The sequence below is a fragment of the Lissotriton vulgaris genome, chromosome 1_1 (assembly GCF_964263255.1).
Source record: "Lissotriton vulgaris chromosome 1_1, aLisVul1.2, whole genome shotgun sequence".
In the NCBI taxonomy this organism is placed as follows: domain Eukaryota; kingdom Metazoa; phylum Chordata; class Amphibia; order Caudata; family Salamandridae; genus Lissotriton; species Lissotriton vulgaris.
This window is the reverse complement of record NC_141685.1, coordinates 1,487,745,430-1,487,758,557: the sequence shown is the minus strand read 5'-3', so window position 1 is coordinate 1,487,758,557 and position 13,128 is coordinate 1,487,745,430. Positions and strand designations below refer to the sequence as shown.

Sequence of the window (13,128 nt, the reverse complement as noted above, 5' to 3'; positions counted from 1 at the left end):
AAGCCTGTCTGCCCTGTGATCTAGCTACTGGGGGGGGGGGGGGGGGGAGGGGGGGTTTGAGCTCGTGTTAGTTTAGTGACATGGAGGGTCACCCTTACAAGGTTTGTTATGATTCCATTAAGCAGGCAGTCGACCACCGCAAATAGGGTGCTAAATATTTCCCTAATTTGCCACCTTCTTGGAGGGCTAGTAGAAAAAGAGTCAGAGAGGTTTTGGAATGACGCTTATGTTGGTCATTGTTTACCAAGTGCATCTCCTGTGTAGAAAAAAAACTGTCCACTGTAAGCATTTTCAGCTCACAGTATTGTCGATTGCACTCAACGTCGGTCTTAAATGCCACTCTTGAAGCTGTTATCAGCACCACCTCAGCCTCAGAAGCCAGTAGAATTTGTTTGAGTGACTAGCTTCTTTGGAGGACAGCCCCTTGCTAAGCCTCTGCTCAGAACTGAGAGAGTCGCTCAAATGGAATAAATCTTTGGGTCAGATTCTGACATTCTTGACATGGCTAACGAGATCCTCAAGGATGGTCACATTTGCTTGTGTGTGTGGATGCACAGTAAGCTTTTGGTTAAACTATAACTAAATACTTGGAAGATGGGCGCCAGTGCATGCGTGCTGACACCTGGCAGATATCCTGCAATTCTCTTTTGTTATAGTAATATATCTACCCTTGGAAGAACATTTAATATGCTGGTGTAAAGACTGTTCCGGTGGGATTTTTTGGAACATTTGTTCATGACTGATGTTTGTGGTGTCCTGCTCTGAGTGCTTACTTCCGTGTATCTGGTATCTGGGTGTTTGAATTTTGGCCGTAGTCTGAAACTAATCTGGTGTGTGTGCAGAGGCTTAGGCCAGCTCACTGACATGATAGAGACCCTGCACAAGTCCTGTAACCTGTAGGGCCACACCAAACAAGCCTACATTGCACTGACAATGAACTACTGTCCATATCATGGGATCTGATCAGAGACTTTAACCGCAAATTCCTTACCTTAGAATTATCTCCGGGCATCAGACTGTATCTGGACATTTTTCTTGCGCAGGACCCCTGCGCGCTGGTAGGTGGCATCATTCGGCTGTGTGTGGCATCCATGCCGGACGTGACATTCGAAGTGCCTTTATAAGCGCCACCCCAGGGTATTGACATCAGTTCTTTTCTTTACGCACGAGTCTGCGCAGATCCAGAGAGAGCGACCCCTAGTCATTTTTGACTGACTCTTTTTCAATTTTTGTGAGACTATTTGGAGAATCTTTCTTCTGGTGTTACAGGTATACCAGCTAGAAAAGCCAGCTTCAAGCCCTGCGGTGCCTGTCATCAATAGATGTTGGTGACGGACCTGCATCTTGTTTGCCTCAGGTGCCTCGAGCGTGACCACGACTCAAAGACCTGAGTCGACTTCTGCTCCGTACATCCTAAGGCCTTGAGCGAGAGCTCACTCAAGCTCCTTGCCACTTAACCCGCTGCGATGGTCTCGAACCCAGTCAAAAAGAAAGTCCCAGGATCGATCGCAGAGCCCTAGATCCTCACCACACTCACTTATCTTCTGGCAAGTCCAACATGAAGACTAGCAAGACTTTGAAGAGGTCTTTCACATAACCCCGCCAGTTGAAGTCATCCGGCGAGAAGAGATACTGTCTTCATTTGAAGCCTGGCTCCATGGCAGAGCCTGCTCCTGGGCCGGCTTCGCACCTCCCCGAAATTCTGGATGAGGATTTTTTATTTTGTTTCGGGCAGACCTCTTGCAGGCTGCTATAGAACTCCGTCTTATGTTTTATTGAAATTTACATGTACAGTCACTTCAACCCTCACATGTTCACTCTCAATGAGCACTTGTCACATTGTTCCCAGTTTTTGGAGCAACCTTAAATCTATTGTACATAGATCTATACCTGCATTATAAAAATACTTGCATTCTTGCAAGTATTTTTCCCTGGTTTTGTTTTCTGTTTTCTTGTGTTGTTTATCAGTTCTTCATTTGACCATTAATTTGTTTTGGTCTTGTATGCAAGTGATTACCATCAGCGGGATTTGTGTTGTTTATATGAACAGTTACCCAGAATCCTGCGGTTTACTGGGTCTCCCCATTAGAAAGTCATGGTCCCAGAGGAGGCCTGGCCCATACTCTCCCAAGCTATGCCAGATGGAAGAGATGCTGCCAAGTTCACTATCCATTGTGAGCTGAACACAACCGACTTGCGGGGCAGAGCGGTTTCTTCATCAGTGGCCTTGCAGCGCTTTTTGGCTTGAGCGGAGCTCAGGCCTTCTGTACTGCTTTCTCCTCATCCCACTCCTGCCCAGAATTCTCAAGAAGATCAGGAATGACCAGGTCCAAGCCATCATTGTTGCTCCGTACTGAGCTTGGAGAGTTTGGTATGCTGAGCTGTTGAGCATGGCCGTTGGTCCTCCGTTGATTCTGCCCCTTTAGGGGTGTCTTCCACCCGAACCTGTCAATGCTCTGCCTTCATTTGTGGCGACTGAGTGGCGATAGTTGACAGTTTTTGACCTTCTGCCCAAAGTCTGCAATGTTATCTTAGCAGCCAGGTGTCCCGCTACCAAGACTGTATACACCTTCCATTGGGGCAAGTTTGTAGCATGGTGTGCAGAGAAACAAGTTGACCCACTTTCTGCTCCCTTCTCTTTATCCTTTGTTACCCAGCAGGGCTCTGCTTGGGCACCTTAAGGGCTTTGCTTCTAACATCTCAGCTTTTCTATGGTTGCCATATCAGCCACTCCTGTTCAAATCCCCTGTTGGAAATAGGTTATTTCAAGGTTTGAAACACGTTTCCACCTTCGCCCTTTATCATGCCTCAGTCTGAACTTTGACAATCACTATGATTAAGATTGTTTGTCAAAGATCATGAATTCTGCCTTTTCTCTATTTACTTTCAGACAGTTGTTGTTCATGCAAGTGGCTATAGAAGACACACAGGCTCTAAACCTATGTTCCTTGGAGGTAGAATTGTCTGACACAGATAGTGTTAGGTTATCTGTGTAAATGATTGTTGAAACAAAAGCCTTAACCAGAGGGACCAGCAGAGGGACCAAGAGCACCCCATAGATGTTAAATAGCATACATCCCAGTGCAGACCATTGATGCACACCATCAAGCATAGAATTTGATGAAGGTTTGTAAGGTGAAAGACTGATAGTCCTAGTCGAGATAGAAGATTTGAGCCATTTCAGGGCAGTACCTCATATGTCCATATTGAACAGGTGTTCCAGGAGTATGGGATGCGAGACCATATTGAATGCCACAGAATGATTTACTGATATCAGTGTGTTGCTGAGCCTCTGTTATCAAGAATGGCCCAGAGACCCTCTGCGACTGCCAGCAAGTCAGTTTTCCAATAGTGCAGTCGAAACCCTGATTGGGTCTAATCCAAAAGGTTGTTTGAGGCAAGATAACTGGGGAATTGCTTACTTGTGATATTTCTAGTAGTTTAGAAGGAACAGGAAGGAGAGGTATAGAACAGAAGTTATGTGGATCTGCAGAAGATTTTTTTAAGTAGTTTGGGCATCTTGGCCTTGTTTCTAAGCCTACTGTACTATTGCTGATTTAAAAGACTGGTAAGAAAAGGTCCATTGGATTCCGTTCCTAAGGCAAATATCTGCCGAGGGCAGGCATCCGCTTGGGAACCAGTTTTGCTACACGAGAAAACAGGTAGCTCATCCTCTTTAGAAATAGGGGCAAAGGTATAGAAAATAGAGTTGGTGGGCAATGTTGACAGCAGATCCAAAATGGTAAGAGTTTGAAGGACGTTGGCTAGAGATCTTGATGTAGATTTTAGTTATTTTATCCTGTAAGTAAGTGGCTAGATCCTTACAAAGGGTCAAGGAGGGTCTTCATTTTAATGTTCAGTGCCTCACGGGAAGCATGGGTGATTCACTGATCCAATTTTGTCAGTATAGTAGGCGGTATGCTCCTTGCACAGAACACACCTTAGGCTTGTATTGGTTTGTAGATATTCATTACTGCTACTTGGAGGGTTCCAGTGCCTTGCAGTGATGTTTTATGACCCTGAGGGACTAGCAGTATCAAGGGGCAAAACCGTAGAAGGGTGGGTTTGAAAAGGTTTACGTTGAATAACTGGATTTAGTGCAGAACCAAGTCACTACTTGTAAATGTCTAAGTCAGTAGAAACCCTACACATTACATTCAAACAGGTTACTAACAGATCCTCATTCAAATTGTTTAAATTTGCTTTTGACCAGCATCGTGCCAGCTTAGAAATGAGCATGGGGGGCCTGCTGTTCAAATTAGAAGAAATGTGGAAAGGAATAGCAAGATGGTCCGACCAAATTAAGGAAGTGGGTTTAGACAACCATAAGTGCTGAACGTTTGAGATAATGGAATCAGGTAGGTGCCTTAGGAAACTCAACCCGCTAAGACCTGTCTAGAGCTGGAAAGGCATTTAACAGTCATTGAATTGGGGAAATGGGGGTTATTTAAATGGATGTTGAGATTCCTAAGATCAAGAAGTTTGAATAGCTGAGTATACAAGGTGACAGTGTGTAAGTAAGGAAAGTTATAACATTACCAAAATTGTCAGGACGGGAATAAATTAGTGTACCTTAGTCAGAGAAGGTGGAGTTGATCATTAAGGAGAAAACCATGCTTTCTCCGTCTTACATAGAGATTTTGTTAGGTGATAATAGTGATGCCTCCACTCTCATGTTGAGGCTGTTTTGAGGAAGTGTTACAAAGCCATTTGTAATTGCCAATTGCAAATTCTTGGGCTGAATAGTCTTTTAATCATGTTTCAATAATGCACCTCAGGGGCATAGAAGCTACTGTGTCTTCAGGCGAGATTCCCCACCTAAAACCATTACTTGGGAAGGCAACAAAAATTGAATTTAAATAATAGTGTACTAACCAAGCGAATTGAGTATCAGAAATAGACGAGAGGCTATCCCTGAGCAGTGAATTGCAGTGAATTTATGGAGCCAAGACTGGTAATTTCAGTAAGGGCCAGGTGTACCAGAAGAGACAAAGGCCTTGCCCAAGCCACTTTCGCTGAGGCATGTAGTGCCCTGAAGCAGGGCCTATTTGAAGATAGCACCCAGATCTTGCAAGAGTGGGACCTTGATGAAATCTGCCGACCTGGGTCCATTGAAACTCGACGTTATCAGTTTTCCAGACTTCAAGGGCTTCCCATCGCCTGCTTCACTGCTGCTCTTGAGACGCAACACAGTTTGAGCTGAAGGAGGCTTCATCGGCCACATGGTGTGCAAGCCCTTCCCGAAGCAGGAGAGGAGCTGTACACTGCTGCTAGCTGGCTGCTGACTGACAGCTGGATGCCTTCAAGACTTAACCTTGGTGAGAAAGACCAAGCTCATTGACAATTCTCAAGAAGGGTAATTTGCACTTAACTTCTTACTGTTACCACTATTACCGCAAGGAGGGGAACGGCCTTGGCCAGAAGTGTGGGAGACTCTGGTATGAGGAATAGGATATCTTGTACAAAGACCATTAGTGCATGTGTAAAATTTTGCTTTGATGTATATTAAAATACTTTTCTTTTTACAAATAAAGCGCTCGGTTGAACAATCCATTATTGCTCTGCCGTGTGATTGTTGAGTTCTGAGCTCAAGCATCCCCACAGTACCTCTCTGAGAAGCCTGTGCCTGCTCACCTTTCCTCCTACTGACAGTCAAGTGCCCCAGCTGCCCAGTTTGTAGAGCCATAGTAGGCTGGGCCCTGGAACATCAGAGGCAAATTATACCAACTGCCACCTTTGAGGCCAAGTAGCCCCTCCTTGCCCTGCAAACCACGTATGATTTATTAATGGCATTAACCAAAATAAATAATACCCCTGACTTCCAAAATGATATACTGAGCAATATGTTGCAAGCCTAGCACTTGACAAAGCCTCCGGCAAAGGAGTTACTTTTCAAATTCCAATTTTTTATCTATATTAGAGATATAAGATGTTTTTTGTGCAAAATGAAGGTCGGGGTCCTCGTGTGCGGCTGATTCAACCTCCATTTATTGGCAGAATGTTAACCATTGGCTTAGCTAGATTGTGGGAGTTTACATTACAGCTCTCCTTAATACTATTGCATTGAGGGTGACCACAGATGAGATAAGTTAAGTAGGTTTGCCATGATAGTAGCTCATGTAATTCTTGCCTGTGCGTGGGTCAATAGCAGCTATCCTAGATTTCTTGACGAGTGGATACAGCTGAGCAAAGTGATTTGCCAAACCCCAAACCTAATTATGAGCTTCATTTCCAGGGCTGGGCAGGCATCACTGCCACTCTGGTAATGTTAGATTTCCCATGCTGCCTTGATAGTAGTTAGATACATGGCTCATCACAGAATAAAGAAACTAGAGAAGAGAACTAGCCAGTCATCAAACTAGCAAAAATAACTTGGAGACAACTGAATAACTTCAAATGCTTCACAAAGATTTTTGTAAAGTAGTCCGGAAATCAAAAACAAAAGCCTGTGGGAATCGGTGAATACAGCTCAGTAAGGTCTCTGCATGTGAAGCAGCATAAGCCTTTTAATTGGTGCCCTTTCCACACTGCTCTATGAAGGAAGGCTGTCTTAAGCATGGCTTCACCTACACATACTGGGGTTAATTTCTGTGTATTATGGCAACAGATGCCTCTAAGTAGCAAATATGAGGTGGAGTGTTAGTCAGGGTTCTGATAAAACTGCAAGTTGCAAGCAATGACTATAGCTGCAGATGACTCTATGTCTATGCAACACTCACAATGACAGCTAGTAGCACACAAAAACATTACCATGTTATGACAAGGAATGCTAACGGGCTTCAGAATAAAATTAAAAAAGAGTTGGCATGCTGTTTGCTAAGAAACAGGCTCCGACTGTCCTACTGCAAGAGACATCTCTTCTGAGTAAGCGGTGTAACGTGTTTTGCAGAAACATTGTTGCAACAGGTATACCATGTTCTATTCTCCTGGGGCTCCAGGGGAATGTACATAACAAAAAGAATAACTGTGGGTCAACTGTGTGTCTGGATGTGTCGAGATGACTCAAAGTGTACTCTAAGTGTGTTAGTAGAGCACACAACAGGATATCACACTGTATGGGAAGATATCCATCAGTTACACTCCCTTTGCCGCCCTTTCATCATCTGAACCACTTCCCAAAGTGGAGAATCTTTGTTGTTGCCACCTATTGTGGGAATGGCTACTGTTGTAAAGTTAAGGACTTAAAGGGGAATGGTATTAGTAACTGAAAGCAGTGCAAGAAAGGATTGTGAAAACAGAAGAAAAAGTGCTCTATGATAAAATTGAATAGTGAACGCAAAAATATTTTATTCTGGTGCCGTCCACTTCCAAAACTAAAAACAATTCAGTGCAAAATTGCCAGTAAGTAAACCAAATAGTCACTGGCCCGATGTAATGGTCGACATGTTTCTGCGGTAGTTTAAAGATCCCAAGGTATCTCCCGCTTCTTCAGGACCTATGTCTTTTGCTACTGCTCCATAGTGAAATATAAAAATATTTTTTGATACAGATATCACCTGTTCAAACCTGGTAGTCCTCCTACTTGTACAGGGGATGTCCCAGGAGGCACGTCATCAAGACACAAACAACATAGATAAAAGACACAGACAAAGATAAAAACGACATTACCATAGTTAGTGCAAGTCATCTTATATTGTCAACTTATTGTTAAACAATTCTGCATTGAACGGCTACTTATAGCAAATTCAAACACCTCCTCTCGCTCACCTCTAACGCAAGAGGAACGTGCCTCTCCTCGCCTGGCAACAGCTTAGGAAGATAGTGCACCGCTCTATGGTATAGAGAAAGTGATATATAGAATCACAGTTAAAACCACGCGAGAGCAAGACATGGGGAATGGCCATTCCCTTTTGTAAGACAATTCCATTGTTAGTGACTTAGTTAAAAGTGGATGACCGCTGCTGATATGTGGTTATAACATGAACTGGATGGCATAGCTGCCAAGGTTTCAGATTGCCATGTGTGACATTTTCATAATTTCAGTGTAATTATGAGTGGCATTTCAAGAACTATGAGTGACACTTTCTCAGTGTCTAGTGAAGAGGAGGTAAATATATCAATATCGGAAATCACACAAGTCCTACTAAGTATTACGCATCAAGAGTTGCACTAACGCACACAACTGCCAAGTTTTCAGCATGCATACCAGTGACATTTTTATGTTTATACTCTACTTATTAGTGGTATTTACGTCTATCGCGTGTGACACTTTTAATACAATTTTATCAAGAGAAGTTGGAAAGAAAGCTTGTATGGGACAAACTAGCAAATCATCATCTGTGTATTGTAACACCTAGATTAGATCACCAAATCCACCATAGGACAGTTTTGGATTTCTAAAGCTGTTGTGCATCAGGTTCCATAGTACTGTGGTTCCTGTCATTTTTTTAATAACATTCAAAATCTATTTTATTTCTTTCATTGCAATATTGTTATGTGCCCCACCATCATTAACAACCATATAAACTCCTTACTGCTCTCTTGCCTCCCCATCATTGAAATTCCTGCCCGAGGCCTCAAAATAAACATACCAGGGACTGGGCAGAGAACCGGAGCCGGGAAGGGGCAATAACAGGGCGCCAGAGGAGGAAATAACAGGACCTCGGTCAGGGCAATAACAACATCGGAGGGGGCAATAAGAAGGCATCAGAGGGAGCATTAATAGGGAGTAGAGCGGGCAATAACAACGCATCAGAGGGGACAATAATGAGACATCAGAGGAGGCATTAATTGTACAATAGAGAGAGCAATACTAGCATCAGAGTTGGCAGCAATCAGGCATCACAGGGGGCATTAACACGGAGATAGAGCAGTAAAAAAACGGCATAAGGCAGGACAAAATAGAACATGAAATGGGTTAATACCAGGGCAGTACATAAGGGAAATCATACTACTTGGAACAGGGCAATAATACTGCATCAGAGGGAGCGTTTAGAGGACATCAGGGGGGCTTAACATGGCATCAGAAAGGACAGTGGTAGGGCCTCGGAGGTGTCAATAACAGAGCATCAGTGGCAGAAATAACAACAAATTACAATCAGCACCCTCCACCCCAGGCTTTGCAGTACCACAATGCCCCCCTGAGTCACGTGTGATCCCCTAACGCCTGCTTCCACCCCTCATAAGCAGCAAGAGCACAGTGCAAAGATGGAACCTCTCAAGCACAGTGCGCCGGGCCACAGAATGAGCCCCAGGGGAGAGTGAGACAGAGCCCCCACCTGACTTCTGATCCCAATCCTCACTCTGCTCCCCCCTTAAAGCAGACACAGAACTGCGCTAAGAGAAGTGTCCGGTGCAGTACAACATGGTAGAAGCACATAGTGCTCCCCCAACCCGGCCCAGACCCTCTTACATCCCCCTGCCCCGGTTTCAACTGCCAAAAGTACGACAGACAGAGCATTACTATGTCTCAGGAGTGTGAGCACCCTTCTCATCCCTCCTCTCTGCCGAAAAGACACGTGGGAGAGCAGACTCCTTTAGTCTACACTGCCCCCCCACAGGACCTCAAATGTCATCCTTCAATGACTCCTCATGATTTTTTTGGGCCATCTCTGAGCAGGTGGATTTGTTCCCAGAACCGTGGAAAACTACATGGAAAAAGGCCCGACATTAATGGGTCTGTGAGATCATTCCTGATTCCAGGTGCTAAACAACTTGCTTTCACTGATCTTCAAACAGTCAGCGCTGTGTTACTGGCATGTGGGCGACTCGAGGCAGCTGGTAGCTCAGGCCTCAACGAACGAGCGAGCCACCGTACCTCCTCCTCCCCCCATGCCCCCGGACATCCGCCTTACTTGGTCCAGAGCAGGTGGCTGTCGGGCTGTGTGTCCTCAGAGTCCTGGTGGCTGCTGCAACCGTGATGCCGGGAGTCATGACTTCGTCACTGACGTCCCGTCCCAGGGCACTGCTCTCTCTACGCCGGCACGGAATTCACATTATAATTGGAATGTTCTGAATTATTTCAAAGTTGCGGGCGAGCGGCTATTAAAGGCCACAAAAAGGATGGTGGTGCAAGCCGCAGCGCTGCAGGCCTAGTACCATGCGCGGCCGGCCCCGCCTGCAAACCAGTGAGCTGCTAGCCTTTGACCACAAACTCCCTGCGCACAGGGATGCAACGTCCCCCCACAGCACCACGCCGGTCACACGTGTGTTAACGCTGCAAGCAGGCTATCTGGCTGACAGTGACTCAGCCGCATGGCGCCAAGGGAATCCTTGATGGAGATACATTGTAGTTAGCAGCAGGAAACCCATGGGAGCAGCAATTCAGCGTAGACCGAGACTGCAGTGTGCCGCCAGCCAGCTGAGCTGCCACATACACACACTCACACTGTAGCGCTTCAGTCACAGTGATAGCTGAGACACTATGCATTAGGCATGACAATGCATTTCAGTGCGGTGATGCGGAGCACCACACTGAAATGCGTTAGTGTCACGTCTGATGCGTGATACTAGGCAGGACTGGGAAGGCCCAACTTGGTCTTTCTGCAGTGTTTAAGTTCATGATAACCTCACAACTGCATACTTCAGGAAGTTACAGAAAGACTATGAGGTGCCCAACTGGGGGTAGTTGTGGGGGCAGGAAAACTTCATAGTGGTTATGTGTTTAACGCTTGATGGGGACAGCCCTTCCCCGTCAATACAACAGTGACCATTTCCAGGTTGGTGACCTGACTGGGATTGGAGGATGTCTGATGAACGTGGCACCAAGCAAGAAGCAGTTCATACACTACTGAGCCCCTCAACACTGCTTTTCGCAACTAAACTACTTATTTGTCGCAGGCATCGAAATCAGAGGTCCCATAGGGCTGCAAATACTGCTTTCTGATCACTCCCTTGTTGTGTTGTTGTTATATGGTTCTCACTAGAAAATGTAGGACTGCGTATTAGGACAACAGGACTTCAGAATGCAGGAACTGCCTCCATTTACACAGTCGGACTGTTGGCCCACACCCTAGCTAGCTTACAGTGCCTCACCTGAACCCCTCATCCTTCTGGGGTAACAGGTGACTATGACAACATGTAACATGACACTCTGATCCCCAAAGGAATCGTGGAAAAAGATCTTACCTCTTTTGTTGTTTACTCATGCATGCCCATGGTAAAACACAAAGGAAGAATACAAATAAAATGTTTAATTACATTTATTGAAACAATTGTAGTCTTGCGTAGAAAGAATGAATTTGATTATTTGGCAGAATAAACTATGCAAAGTAACCAGCATTATGAACACAGTGAAAAGAATAAACATTCCAACCATGGCAGTCTGATTTCTAAAAATCTATATTCCTACCTAATGTTACCTCTATTCTGAGAGCCTAGTGGGTGTACCCTCTGCCCGATCTCTTGGGATAGCCTCGGATCTCATACCTGAGTAACTTGGCCTGGAGTTTTATTGGCAATCCCTCTCTGCAGGATCAGCATTGAGAGAGCTGCACATTGAACACAGCAGTCGTCCCAGGACCATTGTTGCAGGAGTGCTTCCCTGATCCACTAAGGGACAGTGCACTGTTAATATAATAAACAGCTCAGCTACACTGATGTGTCTAGATGTTAGAAGATGTCTCCAGGCAGACAACGCATGTACTAGGATATCTTATTCTATGTTCCTAGCCTTGAACAAAAACGTCAGATTATATAGCAGGAATGGCTTTCTAAAGATGAGCAACATGTGCAGTGTTACTTCGAATCCCATTGTGAAAATAAAATATGAAAATGGTAACAGAGCTAAAACGAAGTCTGCTAAAGAAGCGTAAAACTAAAAGGAGAACCAAAGTGGGCCCAAGAGGGCTTCACTACAAAATGTGAAGCTAGGGGCATATGGTGCTTCAAAACATGGTGGCTGACGGGTAATGCTCTTTCTAAGCTTAAGGGAATAAAGGGCTAATTTAGGGGGTCATTAGGATCGCGGACGGACTTGAGTCCGTTCGCGACCCCAGAGCATGAGGGAACGTCCGCATGGGCTGTGGCGTTCCCTCTGTGCAGATTAGGATGTGACCGCCAGGGTGGCGGTCACATCCTCTATTTTTAACATTGCTGCGGGTGGAGCTTCAAGCTGCACCCGCAGCAATGTTAAAAATGAATGTACAGCATTTGCGTGCACAAAGCGGCAGGCACCGCGCGGTGCCTGCTGCATTGTGCACGCAAATGCAGGGGGGTACCATAGGTACCCCCCATGTGCACCCCCCTCCCCCACTACACCTAGGGGGCCCGCAATGGGCCCCTGCAGTGCAGTTACACATGCTTTCCCACGGCGGAAAAGCCGCCGCGGAAAAGCATGTTCCCAAGCACATCCTAATCTGGCTGACGGTGTCTAAGAGACACCTTCACCATTTTAGTGCTTTTCCGCCGCGGTTGTAAGCCAGCCGCGGCGGAAAAGCTGCGGACCTAAACCATGACCCACCAGCCATCCTAATGTGGCGGTGGGTCCTGGTGGGTCCGCAGAGGATTTTCCGCATCCTCCGGGCCGGCGGTGGCTTCCGCCGGCCCGGAGGATGCGGAAAATCCTCCATCCTAATGACCCCCTTAAATTGAATGCAACCACCATCTACCGGGAGGGAAGCATTCAAGGTGGTGTTGAAAGGTCAGGGCATTCTCCCACATTGAAGGAAAGGTGAAAGACAGCGAACAGGATATATATGCTCTTCAAGAAATGATTACTGATTTGGAGAATGTACAGACGACACTCTAGGGGAGCTCGATTAGACTTGCTTATCATTGAAGCAAAAGTTACTAGACATGGCTAAGATGGCGTGGAAGATGTCCTCATGTAATATATATGAATTGAGTAATAAAGCTGGTAAATAGGGACACAGAATCTAGAATGATTCCACCGATACTGGACGACAATCCAACTTCTTAGCCACTGCTGCATATTTTGTGGATTATTATAGGGCAACCTACAAGAAACAGCCTCCCTGCGATGAACACTCCAAACTCTACTGCAAATAACCTCAATATAAGGGTATTATCACCTGCATAGCGAAACTAATTAGAGCTCCCAGTTATGTTAGAGTGAATTTAGTGGGCCATTATAAAAATGCCCCTTGGCTAGACTCCTGGCCCTAACTGATTTCCAGTAGATTATTTCATTAGATATTTCTCACTATTAGTGCCTCATTGCTGGCTCTA

General features: G+C 45.5%; 1 protein-coding gene across 1 annotated transcript in view; it reads left to right on the top strand.

Annotated features, from left to right (window-relative positions):
• The window catches only part of GSAP (gamma-secretase activating protein), a 764,805-nt gene that overhangs the window by 640,793 nt on the left and 110,884 nt on the right, over window positions 1-13,128 (top strand). The gene's annotated exons all lie outside the window — the stretch shown is intronic.